Source organism: Helianthus annuus, chromosome 7 (assembly GCF_002127325.2).
Source record: "Helianthus annuus cultivar XRQ/B chromosome 7, HanXRQr2.0-SUNRISE, whole genome shotgun sequence".
In the NCBI taxonomy this organism is placed as follows: Eukaryota; Viridiplantae; Streptophyta; class Magnoliopsida; order Asterales; family Asteraceae; genus Helianthus; species Helianthus annuus.
Genome location: NC_035439.2, coordinates 96,582,986 through 96,599,250, shown reverse-complemented (window position 1 = coordinate 96,599,250; position 16,265 = coordinate 96,582,986). Strand labels below are relative to the sequence as shown.

The window sequence follows — 16,265 nt, the reverse complement described above, 5'->3', positions numbered from 1 at the left end:
CGACTAGGGCGACTGAACGCATAACGAACATGTAATTCTTTTACAAGTTTAACTTTGATTAATTATTCCCAAGTTATAAAATGTTTTGTGCCTTGAGCATTTAAATAAATTTTTAAAACCTTTTCAAAATGAGTCAGTTAAATTGTATTTACCAGTGTAAACTAACGTATTTTCTCCAAAAAGATTAAGTGCAGGTGCTATACGTAATAGGCTGGTCTCTCCTTAGCATCATAGAGTCTCGCAAGCTTTGGGATGCATTTATCTGTTGAACAATTTTCTCCTTTTATTCCGATCCGCCTGTGGATCTATTTCGACTACTTGTGATACTTAAATATTACATTTGATGGTTGAAATAAATCTATTTCTTTTGCTTCCGCTGTGCATTATAAATTGTGTTGTTTGACAATGATGATATCAACTACGTCACGATACTCCCCCACCGGGCCCACCGGTGACACGTGGAAATTCGGGGTGTGACATTTTTGTTGGTTTGGTTGCTTGTTTGGGGCTTTTGATCTTAACAATAATAGTTTTTTGTTGGGTTGCTTGATTTACAGAGACAGGCCCATAACATGTGTAAAGCACTTGTTAGAATGATATATAACGTGTGTTGATTTACAGAAATAGATCCATAAAATATATTCAATTGACAAGCTGGATGGATCTAGGCGACGTTAATGCGGGGACATTGAATAAGTCACATCCTTTGGGAAAGAAGTCTTCGTTCATTTATAACATGTGTTGGTGGTTCATGCTGTAACAGAACACCATGATGTAACCTGACATGTGTTCATGTAGGCAATGTGTTAAGCCCCTGTTAGAATGATATATAACGTGTGTTAACCTTTTGTTAATTAAAAAAAACAAGTAATATCTATTTTATTTTTGTTAATGTTTAAAATATCTGATAATGTGGATACTGAGCGTAAAACTTGTACAAGTAATAAATGTACAAGTTAGTATGTAATGTGTAATATGAAACGAGCCATTTACGGTAACACATGTACCGGTAATTTTGGAATATATAATATGAAACGGGTCATTTGTTTTGCACATTTTGGAATGTATAACATGTGTTAAGCCACTATTATAATCTTTTTGTAATCTGACATGTATTCATGTATAAGCTAGTGGTTTACAAAACACCATGATGTGTATATACTGATCTAACATGTGTTACAATTTGTCTGTTCGGAACATGTAATTGCTTAACATGTGACAAGGGTGAAAACAGTCGACGGGGGCAATGAGTTTAATGGTGAGCTTAGTTAATATCATAATCTTGTTGTAACCCCACTTGTATACATATGATAACATGTAAGCATCCATTATAACCCGACTTGTATTCATGTATATGAAAGTGGTTTGCAAAACACCATAATGTGCATGTACTGATCGTAACACGTGTACAAGTTAATAATTTAATATGGAACATACAAGTTAATATTGTAACACCGTATACCTGGGATAACATCTATTAAGCCTCTGTTATAATCTTGGTTTAACAACATAAACTCCAATAGTAACTTAATAACAACATAGTATACCTGATGTAACGTGTGTTAAGCCTCTTTTATAACGTGTGTTAAGACTTTCAGAATGTGTTAAGTCCATACCGTTTTAACATCATGTACTAGACAAAACAATAAGAGTCTCACATTACATGTTACTAGTAAACTAAAATACATAGCACTAAGAAAAATGGTGGGCCGTTTACTATACCCATAACAGTATAACTGATATAACGTGTGTCAAGGCTCTATTATAACGTGTGTTAAGAGTTTCAGCAAGTTACATATAACATGTGTTAGAAATTAATGTACTGGTAAACTTGTAAAAAGCTACATTGCCTACAAGCAAGTTACACAAAATTGGATGCATAGAGCCCAAAAGCAACACAAATATGCTGAGGTCGACTTCAGGGTAGAAGTTCGGAAGGCCAGAACATTTTTAACAACACGTCCTAGACAAAATAATAAGAGTCTCAAATTACATATTACTAGTAAACGAAAACACAGATCACTAAGAAGGGGTGGAGCTTCCATTGACGGTCTGTCTTTGCTGTTTATCTGCTACCTTTGCTGACTCATCTCTTGCATAAACTCCATTAACCTATTCCAACAAGCTGGTCATTAACATATATAACAAAGGGTCGTTACATATGTAGCTGTAAAAAATGTAACATGTGTAGCTACGGGTTGTAGTAACAGGATATGCCATCTAGTAGAATCACCACCTGGTAAGGATGAAAAAAAAAGACAAACATTTTATTGAAAATAACATCACCGAAAATCAAAGAACTCATAAAAAAACTCAAAAGTAATGAATATAACATCAAATCTGCTTCAAACCTATATGTTTGAAACACATATAGATCTGAAACAACTAAGAAGACCGGATTTTTGAAGAAAGAAATTGGGCACAGAAAAATTTCTTCTTGGTCTTGATTTAAAATTTTGAAATAAACAAACGAAGCTCTGAAATATCATAAAAAGTATAAATCTAAACAAATTACATAAATAACAAAAGTAAGATCTTTAAACGTGTTTCTCTCACACACATTTGTGCGTGTGTTCTTGGTGTCCAGATGAACAAGATGAATATTGTTGTTTCTCTCTCCAAAACATCAGTTTTCTCTCTCTAAAAACAGAATTAAAGATGTGATGAGAGCAACACCTTACTTTCTTTTCTTGAAGAGCTTCGATAATTGCTTCGATCCTCAGATTTGGTGGCTTCAATAGAAAGGAATGAGTATAAGATCTACCCGGCGACATTAACGGGTTATATGGTGGATTTGTCTCCATGGACATTAATGGAGAAAGGAATAAATGAAGAAGTAGATTGTAAATGAAGATGTGCAGGACATTAATGGAGATCTTTCTTATAAATGAAAATGATAGAGATATGGAGTTAGAAAGATATATTGGGAAGATAAATGGGTAATAAATGTTGTCAAATCATAGTAGACAAAAGTCAAGATATCTTTTTGAGTTGGGTAGTATAATGTTGAATTTACCAAAGTGCCCTCAAAAGCAAAAAGAAAGATGGAGATAGCTGGGACCATGGTTGCAAAAGTCGCTAGGCGCTCCCTCGTCGGTCGACCGGGGAGTTAAGAGTACTCGGCATAGGCGGAGAGTACTCGGGGAGTACTCGGACATGTTAAATTTTAAAGAAATTAGTTTTCGGAAATTAAATATATGTCTAATAACATAAATTTACTAATATTTATAACAAAATACATGAAAATGATATTCATTATTTAATATGATAGTCATATAAATTGTGTTTTATTATTTTTAAGTCAAACACGGCCCAAATTGACCTACTAATCTGATTTTGGCCGAGTTTGACCGCGTTTGATCGATTCCGAGTAATTAGGCGGAGTTAGAGAAAGTCGCCTCGGCAACCTACCTTGTAGCGACTACTCGAGGAGTACTCGGCCTTGGAAACCTTGTTTTACAACCATGGCTGGGACACGTGGCCAATTGTAGGCCTTTGTGATGGGTTTTCAAAGTTTTCTCAAAATAAGGGGTTTTGTTTAGAGCATTACCCTATATATATATAGGTATATATATATGTATATGTATATATATGTATATATATATGTATATGTATATATATGTATATATATATGTGTATATATATATATATATATATATATATAGGGTAGGGCTAGATTGAAAACCCTATCTATATAAAAAACCAAGAAAACCCAACCTCCCGACATTTTTTTTTTGAAAAAAATAACACATGTAATATACATGTTTTTAAGAGTTTTGGGCAAAAAAAATCAAAAAAGCGCCGAAGGGATAATTTAAAAAAAAAAAAATTTCAGCAACTTTCAGCATTTTTGTCTAACACATGTTAGGCGCTGAATTTTGTTTATTTTTTTTAAAAAAATCCCTTCGGCGCTTTTTTGTTTTTTTTGGCCCAAAACACTCTAAAACATGTATATTACATGTGTAATTTTTTTCAAAAAAAAAAAAATGTCGGGAGGTTGGGTAAAAATGGGGGGAGATTTGGGTTTCCAGAGTTTTCTAAGAATTTTAGGGTTTTTTGTGTAGCATTATCCTATATATATATATATAGGGGATGGTTCAAATGAAAACCACTTTTATTGTGAAAACTCGAAACTAACTAAAAAAAGCCTAAAAAACACACAAATTTTTTTTTTTTCAATTTTTTTTATAAAAATCGCTAGTTTTTGTATATAAAAAAAAATTGTGTAGTGCACATGTGTAATAATACACATGTGTAGTACACATACATATGTGCAGTATTACACATGTGCACTACACAATTTTTTTTTTTTTTTTGAAAATTTTTTTTATATTAAAAAACCTGCGAAATTTTGATTGCAAAAAAAAAAAATTTTTAAAAAAAATTTTTGTATGTTTTTTTGGCTTTTTTTAATTAGTTTTCGAGTTTTCACAATAACTAGTGGTTTTCATTTAAACCTTCCCCTATATATATATATATATATATATATATATATATATATATATATAGTAACTTTATTGTTATAGTAATATATAGTTTTTTTATTATTTATTATTTAATATAGTATAATAGTTTATTATTATAATTACTTTTAATGACATATTTTTAATTTTTTCTATTTTTAAAAACATATATTTCCTTTACCATTTTTTAATAATTGTTTTTTTAACATATATTAATTTATCGATTAATTTGATACTTCTTTAATAATTTACGTTTATAACTTTTTTCTAAAAATTTAAGTACGTAGTCATGTTTAATTTTTTCCCTGACATTCTGTTATAAATTTTGTTAAAAACGAAGTTGTACTCAAAATAAAATATTTATTTGGTATCATAAATACGATGATAAAGTTAATCGTTCTAATGGTTTGTCTTTTTAAACAACATTCTTTATTTTCAAATCAAGTTTGTTTAACATTATCATTTACTCGGTTTCGCCGCAACGCGCGACGTAATAAAACTAGTATATATTGTTGAAATTTACTCGGTTTGGTGAAATTTCACCTTTAGTCCCCAACTTTTTAAAATTACACTCTTAGTCCTTATGGTTTGACAAGTTGTTACTCGAATAGTCCCCAAAGCGGATGGAGGTTAGTTTTCTCAGTTACGTGGGTGTGAGATGACAAAATTGCCCTTAGTAATAAAAAAAGATAGAGTTAATTGCCAAAATCGTCCCTGAGGTTTGGACACGTTTGCCATTTTCGTTCAAAATGACACTTTTGTACCAATTGCTCCCAACGTTTGTAACTTTTTGCCATTTTTATCCAAACTACTAACTTAGTTTATTTTTTCTGTTAAGTTGAGGTTATTTGGATGAAACTGCTAAATATAAAACTACAGGGACAATTTTGACAATTTACTCAAACCCTTTTTAATTTCTTTTATTTGATTATTTTTGTTATATATATAATAAAAAAGAATATACATGGAGTTTTTAGAAAAAAAAATTAATAGTTTTGTCACATAATTTTTATAAATTTTCATCCGAATCACTAACTCAGTTTATTTTTCTGTTAAGGTGAAGGATGTTTTAAATTTTATAAATTAAGACAGAAATTAATTTACAGCTTCTTTATATAAATAAGTTTTATAAAGAGAAAACGTCATTGGTGTGCAACACATAACAATCGATTACAACTTTTAGTATTTATCAGTTGTAGAGATAGAAAAAAATTGTAAAACGTTACTCATTTTTTAAATGTGTTGAGTACCTAGGAAATACGTTGGTAGAAATAAAATATTTATTTAATTAAGATTATGAGGATAACTAACTAATACTTATTCTGAGTGGCTTGAGTTAAGAAACTTTTGGTTCATAGCATTATAATTACAATTTGGTGGGTAATTTTAAGGTTTGATAACGATACGTTGTTTGATGGGAGGGGGGCACTGGCTTCTGTTTTTCCTTAGGAGCGAATTTAAATGAGTAGAAGATGAATTACAAACTTGGTACATATGATAAGATTTTTTTTTATTTGACCTTTCTCAATAAGGTCACCAGCGTTTTAGTTTTATAAAATTTAGAGGTTTAAGTAAATTTTATTTTTTATAAAACTGATCTATATAAAAAATTAGAATTAAATTTCTGTCTTAGTTTATAAACATCATTTGCCTTAATAGAAAAATAAACTTAGCTAGTGGTTAGATGAAAATTTATAAAATTACGTGATAAAGCTATTATTTTTTTTCATATAAAAATTAGATGTTTATTTTTTTTATTATATATCCTTTGCCTTAGTCAACGTTAATGACATAAAATATAAGCATGCACATACACATACACTTATCAATGTATGTATGTATGTACAAATTCGTGTGATAAAAGAGAAATGTATATATGAATATTGCCTTACTAATTATTCATAGTGTATTCACATTCACATCTCATTCCCTATCAACCACATCCTCATAAAATTGACAGAAATTATAATGTTTTCACCTAAGTTAACACTACACTTTATTCTCTTAGAAGGGAATGAGATTTAGAGGCTCACTTTGCATTCTCGGTATATACAGAACCACTATCCATTCCCCGTCCCTTTTCTCTATAGTTTATATTTATAAGTACAAGAAAAACAAAAAATAATTAAAAACATATTATTACTGTAAAAGATATTTTGGTTAAATATAGACATAAAGCAGGAATATGATATGAGGGGTTTTCAAAGGTGAACAAATATTATAGACAAATATAAACTTTTATCAAATTATAGGGATGAAGATGAAAAATTTAATGTGAATGCTCCTATGTATGTAAAAAGTATGAATTCAGAATTTCAAGAGCATTCACAATGAAAACCTTAAAAATATGTGAGTGAGTTTAATTATATTATAAGGAATAGTTGTTAGTATTTTTGAGTGGTGGTGAGTGAAGGAAAGAGAAAATATATAGGAAAATTATTGTTCATCTGTAAGTTTATGAGAAAAAAATTCAGGATAAAGAAAACCTTATAAATTTTTTTAATATTTTTAGAAATGGTTGTGAGTGAAGGAGAGAGAAAATGTATAAAAAATATTATTTAATTGAAAAGAAAAGAAAAAGTAGTTGTTTTTAGTGGAAATATATGGATATGGTTAGGAAATTCATTATGAATGCTCTAAGTTTTTCACTATATGAAAGTTCGGATTTGATGAATAGGTGCATTTGATCAGTAGTCTTTTAGATGTATATTTCATGAAATCAATTCTTGAAAAGTAGAGTTCTAGGCTTTTTATGGTTGAAAAGTAGAGTTAAAAGTTTAAACCTTAAGGAAGATCAATGGGATAGTTTCAATATCTTGTAATGTTGTAAGTGGTTTTGTTGTTTTTTTTTCTAGCTTCTCGCTAGTTTTGGTGTAGAATGAAATTTGCCTTTAAAAAAAAATGAAATCAATTCTTGGCACCAGTAACCCATGGCCATAATCACATGTAGTAGTCTTATAGATTATACGAATTTATATCCCCTAGAATCCTTTATTTACAAATTTGGATTGGTCTTCGTGCAGAATGTATATGGTATGTTTTTGTGACCTACATTTAGTATGTAGATAAGGTTCATTTGAAAGATTATTAGTCAAATGCATTGAGATGAGTTGATGAACCTACATCCTTAACCCTAATGAGTATACCCTTTTCGAGTGGTGACGCAATTAAAATTTTCAATATCACAATAAAAAAATTATTTTATATTCACTTTAGCTATTTAAAGTATAAAAAAACGATAAATATTGGATTGCTCTATAAATAAAAACTAGATTTAGCCCCGCCCGCGTTGCGGGGCATTAAGCCGAATATTTCCCTCTCATAACATGTACGTCTTTGTTTCGGTTACTTGTACATACTACTTATAATACGATTTCAAAAAAGTTACACTGAGTCAACCAGTTAAATTAAAACAATATTATACTTTTGCTTACGAAAAACAAAAATGATAGAAAAACAATAATTTTAAACTGGGGCAAAATTGTATTTTTCAGGATAAATGAACGTGTGTCAGGCAACCGCCTAACGCGAATAAAAACTACACCGAGTCAAACAATTAAAACAAAACACTACTATAGTTTTGTCAAAAGAAAAAAAACTAAAACGATGGCATGACTGTAATTTTACACTTGAAGCGAAATCGTATTTTAACTGTGAAAGCAAAGGAAAACGATGGCAAAGATGTAAATTTAAGTTGAGGGCAAAATCGTAATTTGGCTGTGTAGGGAAAAAACAAAACTAATGGCAAAACTGTAAATTTAGGCAAGTCAAAATGGTAATTTTTAGTTGGGGGTAAAAGCATAATTTTATTTTGAACTGGGGTAAAAACGTAATTTTGAACTGATGGCAAAATCGTAATTTTAAAGTGATGATAAAATCATAAATTGATTGGGCCAATGGGGGAGTGCCAGGCAGCTTCCTGACACTATTCCCCATCTAGTGTATGTAGTTATACACTGGGGTAAAATCGTTATTTTACTGTGAAAGCAAACAAAAACGATGGCAAAAATGTAAATTTAAATTGAGGGAAAAATCGTAATTTAGCTGGGAGGAACAAAACAAAACTAATAGTGAAGCTGTAAATTTAAACGCGGCAAAATTATAATTTTGAACCGAGGTCAAAATTGTAACTTTTAACTGGGGGCAAAAGCATACTTTAATTTTGAAATGGAGATAAAAACGTAATTTTAAACTGATGGCAAAATCGTAAATTGATTTAGCCTAAAGCAGGTGAACCTATGTGGTGTGCTCGCGCTACGCAGCGGGGCTTTAATCGATATCCGTTTAGTTTGGTGCGACAATGACTTTCAGTGTAGTAGTAAGTGCAAGAAATGTCAAGAAAATATCTATCTGTTTTTTACATCGATCAAAACCATACAAAGAAATTTACACGGGGTGGTAAAGCGGGAGAAATAACATTTTCAAATATAAAAAAAAATTAAAATATAAATTAATTATTGTATTGATATGTATCTACTTTCAACGATTTTACTAAAATGTTCCAAGGATTGTATTTCATTTGATTTAAATATAAGGGTACATGATGAAAATTATGAAGTTAGAAAGTTCTAAATTAAAATTTACGTAAATTCAAGGGTTATTTAGGAGCATTCTACAACCTAGTGAAACTTGGTTAAATAAATTACAAAACTGTGGGTAAGAAAAGCCTTCTGTAGGCAGTAAAGTAAAGCAAGGTGCACACTATACCACCGATCTATATTCCTTATTTTAGTCTCAAAATCTCAAAACCATCTATCATCCACCGTTCTAACAGCCGCAAATATCCAACGACCATCTATCATCCACTATTCAACATCTTAACAGTTGGGCTAGGCCGCTAGGGTATGACGATGGTCTCCGATGACCATAGGACGACGATGGTGAATCGGTTTACCAGCGAGGGTTTCCGGCGACTTCATGTCGCCTATTTTGCTTGATCAAAATTGATGGTGCTCCACGGCTCGTGATTTTGACGGTGATTAAGTGATGACTGAAACAATGGAGCCCCAATCTGTTATGCAGTTATAGATCGGGGATGGTTAGGTTCGATTATCGCCGCTGTCGGTGGCGGCATGTCTTCTAACGACTCACCAGATTTAGACAACCAGTATGTGGACGCGATAATTTTGCAAAGGAAAAGTGCTGCTTAAACATTGGCGGGAGAGCCGGCTTGTTATCACTTTCCACTATCTCTATCTCGATCTGTCTTTCTATCATCATCATTTCATCATCGCCTGTGTTTGTTGTCATCTTCTTGAAGCCGCTCTACTCAGCTCCATCTCCGAATCCGGGCCTCGTATCCACTATGATTTCTCTGTTAGTCACACCACGAAGCCACCGCCGCACTATATCCGAACGAAGTAAAACAACACCTACCACAAATCAATCACCAGATCTGGAAGGAGTTCGTCATCTCCGGTACAACCTCATTTGAATCTGCGTTACCGAGGTTATGCTTCTTCGTTGATTATGGAAGTGGTGTCGGTTTTATTCGAAGATGTGCGAGCTGAGGGTGGAACTTGCGATGGTGGGAAGCCCTTTGGCCGGTGCTGGTGACAGACTGACAGGCCATGGTGGTGGTGGTGGTCAAATGCCATGGACTGGAGGAGAGAGATTAAGAAAAAATAAATCTCTATCCTATTACATGTTGACAGCTGGGCAAATACCCAGCTGACACGTAGCTGGCTGGCACTGGTCATCCAACGTCGAAAATGTTATAGAGTTAATTAGACTGACAAGATGGTCTCTTTCCAAGGCTTGAAATAAAAAGATGCATGTCTGAACGGGTTTGTGCTTTGGGTTGGGTTGGGTTTAAATGCGACATGACCTATAGGGCCTAACTTGGCCCGCATCCTCTTAAATTCTAGCCCTCCTTCCTCTTTCCGACTCTCTTCTCGGGATCACTAAGGAGGGAAAAGAAAAGAAAGTAAAGAGAAGATGGGAAAGGAAGAGAAAAGAAAAAGAAAGGATGTCTTTCCTTCCAAATTGGAATGATGGAAAAACTAAAGAATTTAGACTAGTTTTTCTGTCATTTCCTTTCTTTTCCTTAAGTGAAACTCGGGAACACAACATTTTTTATCTTCCTTTCTTTTCCTTCCTTAAATGCAACTCAGGAACACAAACATATTTCAACCAACTCAAAAAATCCGAAAAATATAAAAGAATAAAACACACAAATACACTCAATGAAAATATGTTTTTTTAATAATTTTTAATACTTTTATAACTAACATTACATAGATTTAAATTAAAAAAGACAAAAATATCCAATACATTTTATCTAGCCTTGAATCAACTTCGTCATAGTGTTGTATCATGTAGTGGTTGCACTTGTTTTCTAGTCGTTTCCTCGACGAGTCGTTTAGTCGTTTCATCATTTAGTCGTTTCGTCATCAAGTCGTGTCATTTAGTCATTTGTTTGCCTTCGTCCAATATTTTTTTTCATTAGTCCTTTAGTAGCTTGGGGGAAATGGTATTAACTTTAACGTTATTTTACTAATTTCGTGAAAATAACGTTAAAAGTGGCGGATGGTTAATCATGCATCATGTGGTGACGTTGATAGCTGAAAGACACGGGGGTATATGCACCAATCAGTCTATGTCCTGATTGTTTGAGTGTTATGTGTCTTAGGTCCAAGGCTTGATACAAAACTACAATCGAGCCGGGGGTCTTACTGGAAGCAGACTCTCTATTCCTACAGGGTAGAGGTAAGGTTGTTTACATGTACCCTCCTCAGACCCTACCTTAGCTTTGCTATTGGTAGGATTTACTGAGTATGATGATGATGATGTTTAGTAGCTTGGGGGACTAGACGAGCGTACTAATTCATCCTGCGTGAGTTCATCATCCGATAGTGGTTTCGTCCGTCCTTGAAATACTTCAAGTCATGTATGTGTTCTCCCACTGCAATTTCGCCTTCAAGATTTGAAATATGTTGTATACGTTCCACATCATCTAAGTAGTCCTTCAAAAAAATTCACATTCCCATCGCGTCTGGTGCGAGTCTTGTTCGTCGATGAATAGTACCCTTCCACTAAGAGAAAATCGAATTCCGAAGCTATCTTAGAAGCTTGGGAGCTTAGTAGATCATGTGCCATGGCGGCTAAAACGAGAAAATGTGATTCTTATTCTTTCCACCAAGCCAAATTATCAAAGTTGTGAAACTCGTAGGGTAACATGGTGACTAAAAAATCGATTAATTTATACCTCCCGAGTTCACTATTTGAGGTATCGCCTCAAGAACGTTTACTATTTTCGTTTCTTAACGTATTACATAAATTTAATTCCGCGCTTTTTCTCTAGCTTGATGAGCTAGCCGCCATAGTTTGGTGTTTATTAACCGGTTTTGTTGGTGCATGCATCTGTCGACTTTGTCTTGTATCGAGTCTTACATTGAATTGTATAGATTAGGGCACGGTTTACGAGAAAATAGGAGAATGTATGTGTATTAGGTACTGATTTCGCTCATAGGGTCTTTAGCAGGTGATTTCGCTTATATGGTCATGATGGGGTTTCGCTTTTGTGGTCATGTACATTGGGGCGAAATCTCAGACACTATATATAGTGTTCATGAGCGAAATCAGTGTATGTATTGTACAAATTCCATTCCGAAGTGCTGCCGGTGTGAAGATTGAGTTGTAACCGTTGTCATATCAATACAATCAGTAGATTAAGTGAAGAATCAGCTTTTCTTAGCTTTGTTTCTTGTTTTCCGCACCTGAAACAGAGTAGGACACCTCTGAACGACTCATTCGGGTCAGATCGCGATCCTACAATTGGTATCAGAGCTTAGGAGGAGGAGTTCTGCAGAGATTAGCTGGAATTCATCTTGTTTTCTTACTTCTACACCTTCTTTCTTCACCAGATCAAGATTTAACGGTCGAATTTCGCTCAAAATTTCACAGACTGTGTGTTATTGGACATAGACAAATCCCTGAAAGTTTGACACTGAAATACGGACTAAAAATGGACCAAATTAGCTTCCGAGTTGATTTCGCTCATACAGACATTCTGTAACTTCGCTCATATGGACACCTGATTTCGCTTATAGGGCCACACAAAACCCTAATTTCGCTCTTGTGAACATCCAAAATCCTAATTTCGCTTATAAGAACATCAGATTTCGCTCTTGTGGCACATAACTTCTTGATTTCGCTCATAAGGTCCATACAGAACCTTAATTTCGCTCATAAGGACACCCAGGATCCTAATTTCGCTCATAAGGACACCCAGAACCCCTGATTTCGCTTATTTGTCACTGATTTTGAAAATCGTGCTAAGTCATCATGGATATCGAGTTCTATAACGCGTTTGCAACACCGACTGGTCCAGCTGCTATTGTTCAAGCCATGAGTTTGGAAAATGGGACGAGAACCACCCAAAAGCCCCTGAAACTGATGAGTATTGAAGAATACAACGGGTGGAAAGATCGATTCGAGAACTGGGTTCAGGAAAACCATCTCAGGTCTTGGGAATGCATACTGAAGAAATATGTGCTGCCTCGAACAGATTTGCAGGTTCTTAAAGAGTTATCAGAATCCACAGATCAAGAACGGGTCATGTACAAAGTTGAGAAAATGATGATCAGTCTACTTCAGCAAGCCATCAAAGAAGACATATTCATATTGTTACAACATGACAAAACTGCAAAATCAATCTGGGATGCACTTAAAGTTAAATCTGAGGGTAGTGAGAATATGATAAAGAGCAAGAAGGCATTGCTCAAGAAAGAGTTTGATCTGTTCAGTAGCTTACCGGGAGAGGATACGAAGAAGCTGATAGAACGATACTACCACCTAGTGCGATCAATGTCAATGTTGAGTATTACAAAAGATCGTGAAGAGTGGGTAGACAAGCTGGCTGATGCGTTACCGCAGAAAGAGTGGGGAACGTATTTGATGATTCTGAAGAATACAGGTGTTTATGACGGGTTAACGATTTCTCAGTTTATCGAAAAGATTGAAAGTCAGGATTTGGAACAGCAGAAGATCGGTAGGATGAACAGTCCGAGTGGTCAACAGGACGTGAAAATGTACTACAAAGGTAGTATTCCAGTTCCAGAAGCTGAGAGAAGTCTGAAAATCCAAACTGCATTCAGTGCTGGGGATTCAACAGAAAAAGCTGATCAGAGTTCAAACAAAAGCAACAGTGGATTTTCATCATTTCCAAGTGTCAATCCTAAATAGTCAAATACAAGCTTTCAGTCTCAGAGCACAAAGACAGGAAATGGTTACATGATTCAGTGCAACATCGCTCTAAATCTTCCAGAAGGTCAAAGTTTTTTGGAAGACACTGCTAAAGACCACATGACTCTACTTGGTTCAGTGTTGCTCTCTTATGAAGGTCTAGTTACTGGTCGGATCAGAAATCCTATGCTTACAAAGGAGGATTACGATCAGATAGACGCCGAAGAGATGGAACTGATGGATATCAAATGGTGTCTAGCGAGTGTTCTTTGGCGTGCTGAAAAGTTCAAGACAATTACTGGAAGAAATGACTTTCTTGATGCTCATGTATCTACTTTAGGTTTTGATAAATCTAAAGTTACTTGTTTTCGATGCAGAGAGAAAGGCCATTTTAAGAGAGAATGCAAGAATAGAGAAGCTAGCGGTGCTCAGAATCCGTTCGGAACAGATGACTACTACCGGAAAGCCATTTATCAACAGGTTGGTCAACAACAAGATTCACAGACGGCTCATGGTAGAAAGATTGAGGATTCAAAGAGAGCGTGTTTGGTGGACTTCAACTGGAACAACTACATATCACCTGAAAGCAAAGCATGTATAGTCGATCAAGATGATGAAAGACTACCTGAAGGCTTCAGCTGGGATATGTTTATTGATGAAAAGGGAGAATTCAAAGCTTTCATTGCTAAGATTGTCAGAGAGCCAGACATGTTTGCCACCTGGATGAAGTCTATTAGTGAGACAGTGAAAAGTGTGGAAGAACAGTCTGTTGCATTTGATGAAAGCTCAGAAAGTGCTGATGAAGGTTCACATAGTTCAGAAGATAGTGTACATAATGATGTTAGCTCAGAAAAAGAAGTTGAATTTGATCAAACACCGTCAGATTCTGGTTTATCAGATGCTGATTTTGAAAAATCTGCACAGTTTAATCAGTCACCTCCAGATGATAGCAGTAGTGACGATGAGGAAGAGAAGCATATTAACATTGCAAAATCTCATCTTTCTCCTGAAAGTTTTCATTTCTATTTTGCAGATCGCATGGAGAAACTGAAGGAGAAACGAGCTGCTAAAGAACAACAACAAATGAAAACTGAAGATGTTGTTCAGAATGAGAACGTTGAAAGTGTTACTGAGGAGATTGTTGAGAGTGAGCAAGTGAAAGAAGAAGAAAAAGTGGTTGAAGTGGTTAAAACAATCAAAGTTGAAAAGATTGTTGAAGTCATCAAGCCTTGCATGAAGTGTCTTGAAGATTGCAAGGAATGTGCAGCAAAGAATGAGATAATTGCTGAGTATGAGAAAAAGAAGGAGCACTTGATGTTCAACCTCAATTATGTGAAAGAATCTTATGATGTCTTGAACAAAACAGTAACAGGTCTCCAAAAGACAAATTCAGAAAGAGAACAAGCACTGACAACGATGAATGCTGTGATGATGACAAAGCAGAAAGCTATCAATTTATACATCGAAGAGAGTGCTAAGTGGAAGCAAGAGTTGGAGACAGAGAAAATCGAGAATGAGAGAATTAGACGTTTATTACAAAGCTATTCTAGTTCTGATTATCTTATTGATCGAATTTACCCAACTGTTGCAGGTATGGAAGTTTTTCAAGACGAGAAGCCAAAGAAGAAAAAGGATGCTGGTAAGAAACCGACTGTTAGCTATAACAAGTGTCCGCCTCCAATTTGGGAAGGATATTCTCCTAGAAAACCAAACGAGGAGCAACTTGAAAAAGCAGTCAATATAAAGCTAAAAACCGACACAACTGATCAATTACCAGAAAACATTGACGTCACGTTCACCTCGTCTGACACTGATCATGAGTCTGAGTTAATCAAAAAGGTGGTCGATCAGGTGTTGGATACTGATGAGGAGTCCGAGTCAAAGTCTGAGTCTGGAGGGTCAAATTCGTCAGTCAACAGTTCAAAGTCGTAGGTCAAACGGTCATACAGTAAAGAGTTTTTATTATCAAAGGCAAATTTGGATGATGAAACATTTGAAGTCGCATACACTTTAAATGATTCGGACAAATTATATTCTAATAAAGAATTTCCAATAAGAAGTGTTAAAACTGAATTGATTAAAAAGGTTTTCAAACTAACTGAAATTAATATTTCTGAAATAAAAGATGAAAATCTTAATAGAAAGCCAAGACCTTACACTTCAAGAGTTCAACAACGCTTAAACAAGAAAAAAGGTTACAATTCTGGTTCTTGTTTTCAAAAGAAATCATACCAAAATCGTAGCTACAAAAAGAAAGGATTAGATTTTATTCCACCAGAAAACTGTAAAAATGAGAAAAATTCTAAAACAAAAACAGAATTTGTGTCAGGTGGAAGTGCAGAAGATGAACTGAAGAAACCTTTCTGGAGGCAGTCAAACCAGGAGTTTCTTGCTGAAAAGAAAAGGATTGGATCTGAAGTGTCACATCCAAAAGAAACTCGTACCTGTTACAGATGCAATGAAGTTGGTCACATTGCATGGAACTGTCAGAAAAATGCCAAAACAAAACAGGGAGTTTCTCATAAATTGAAAGAAAAGGTTGTTAATGTTGAACCACCAACCGACAGACTTAAAATTTTTGAAAATTCAACATATGAGGTTGGTGAGTGTTCTAAA

General features: G+C 34.3%; 1 long non-coding RNA gene across 1 annotated transcript; it reads right to left on the bottom strand.

Moving 5' to 3' along the window:
- Nucleotides 1-1,882: 1,882 nt before the first annotated feature.
- On the bottom strand, nucleotides 1,883-2,788 carry LOC110866240. Its single transcript, XR_002551253.1, has 2 exons — nucleotides 2,682-2,788; nucleotides 1,883-2,236 (listed from the first exon to the last, which is right to left on the bottom strand). It is a non-coding gene; the product is annotated as an uncharacterized LOC110866240 (long non-coding RNA).
- Nucleotides 2,789-16,265: the final 13,477 nt, after the last annotated feature.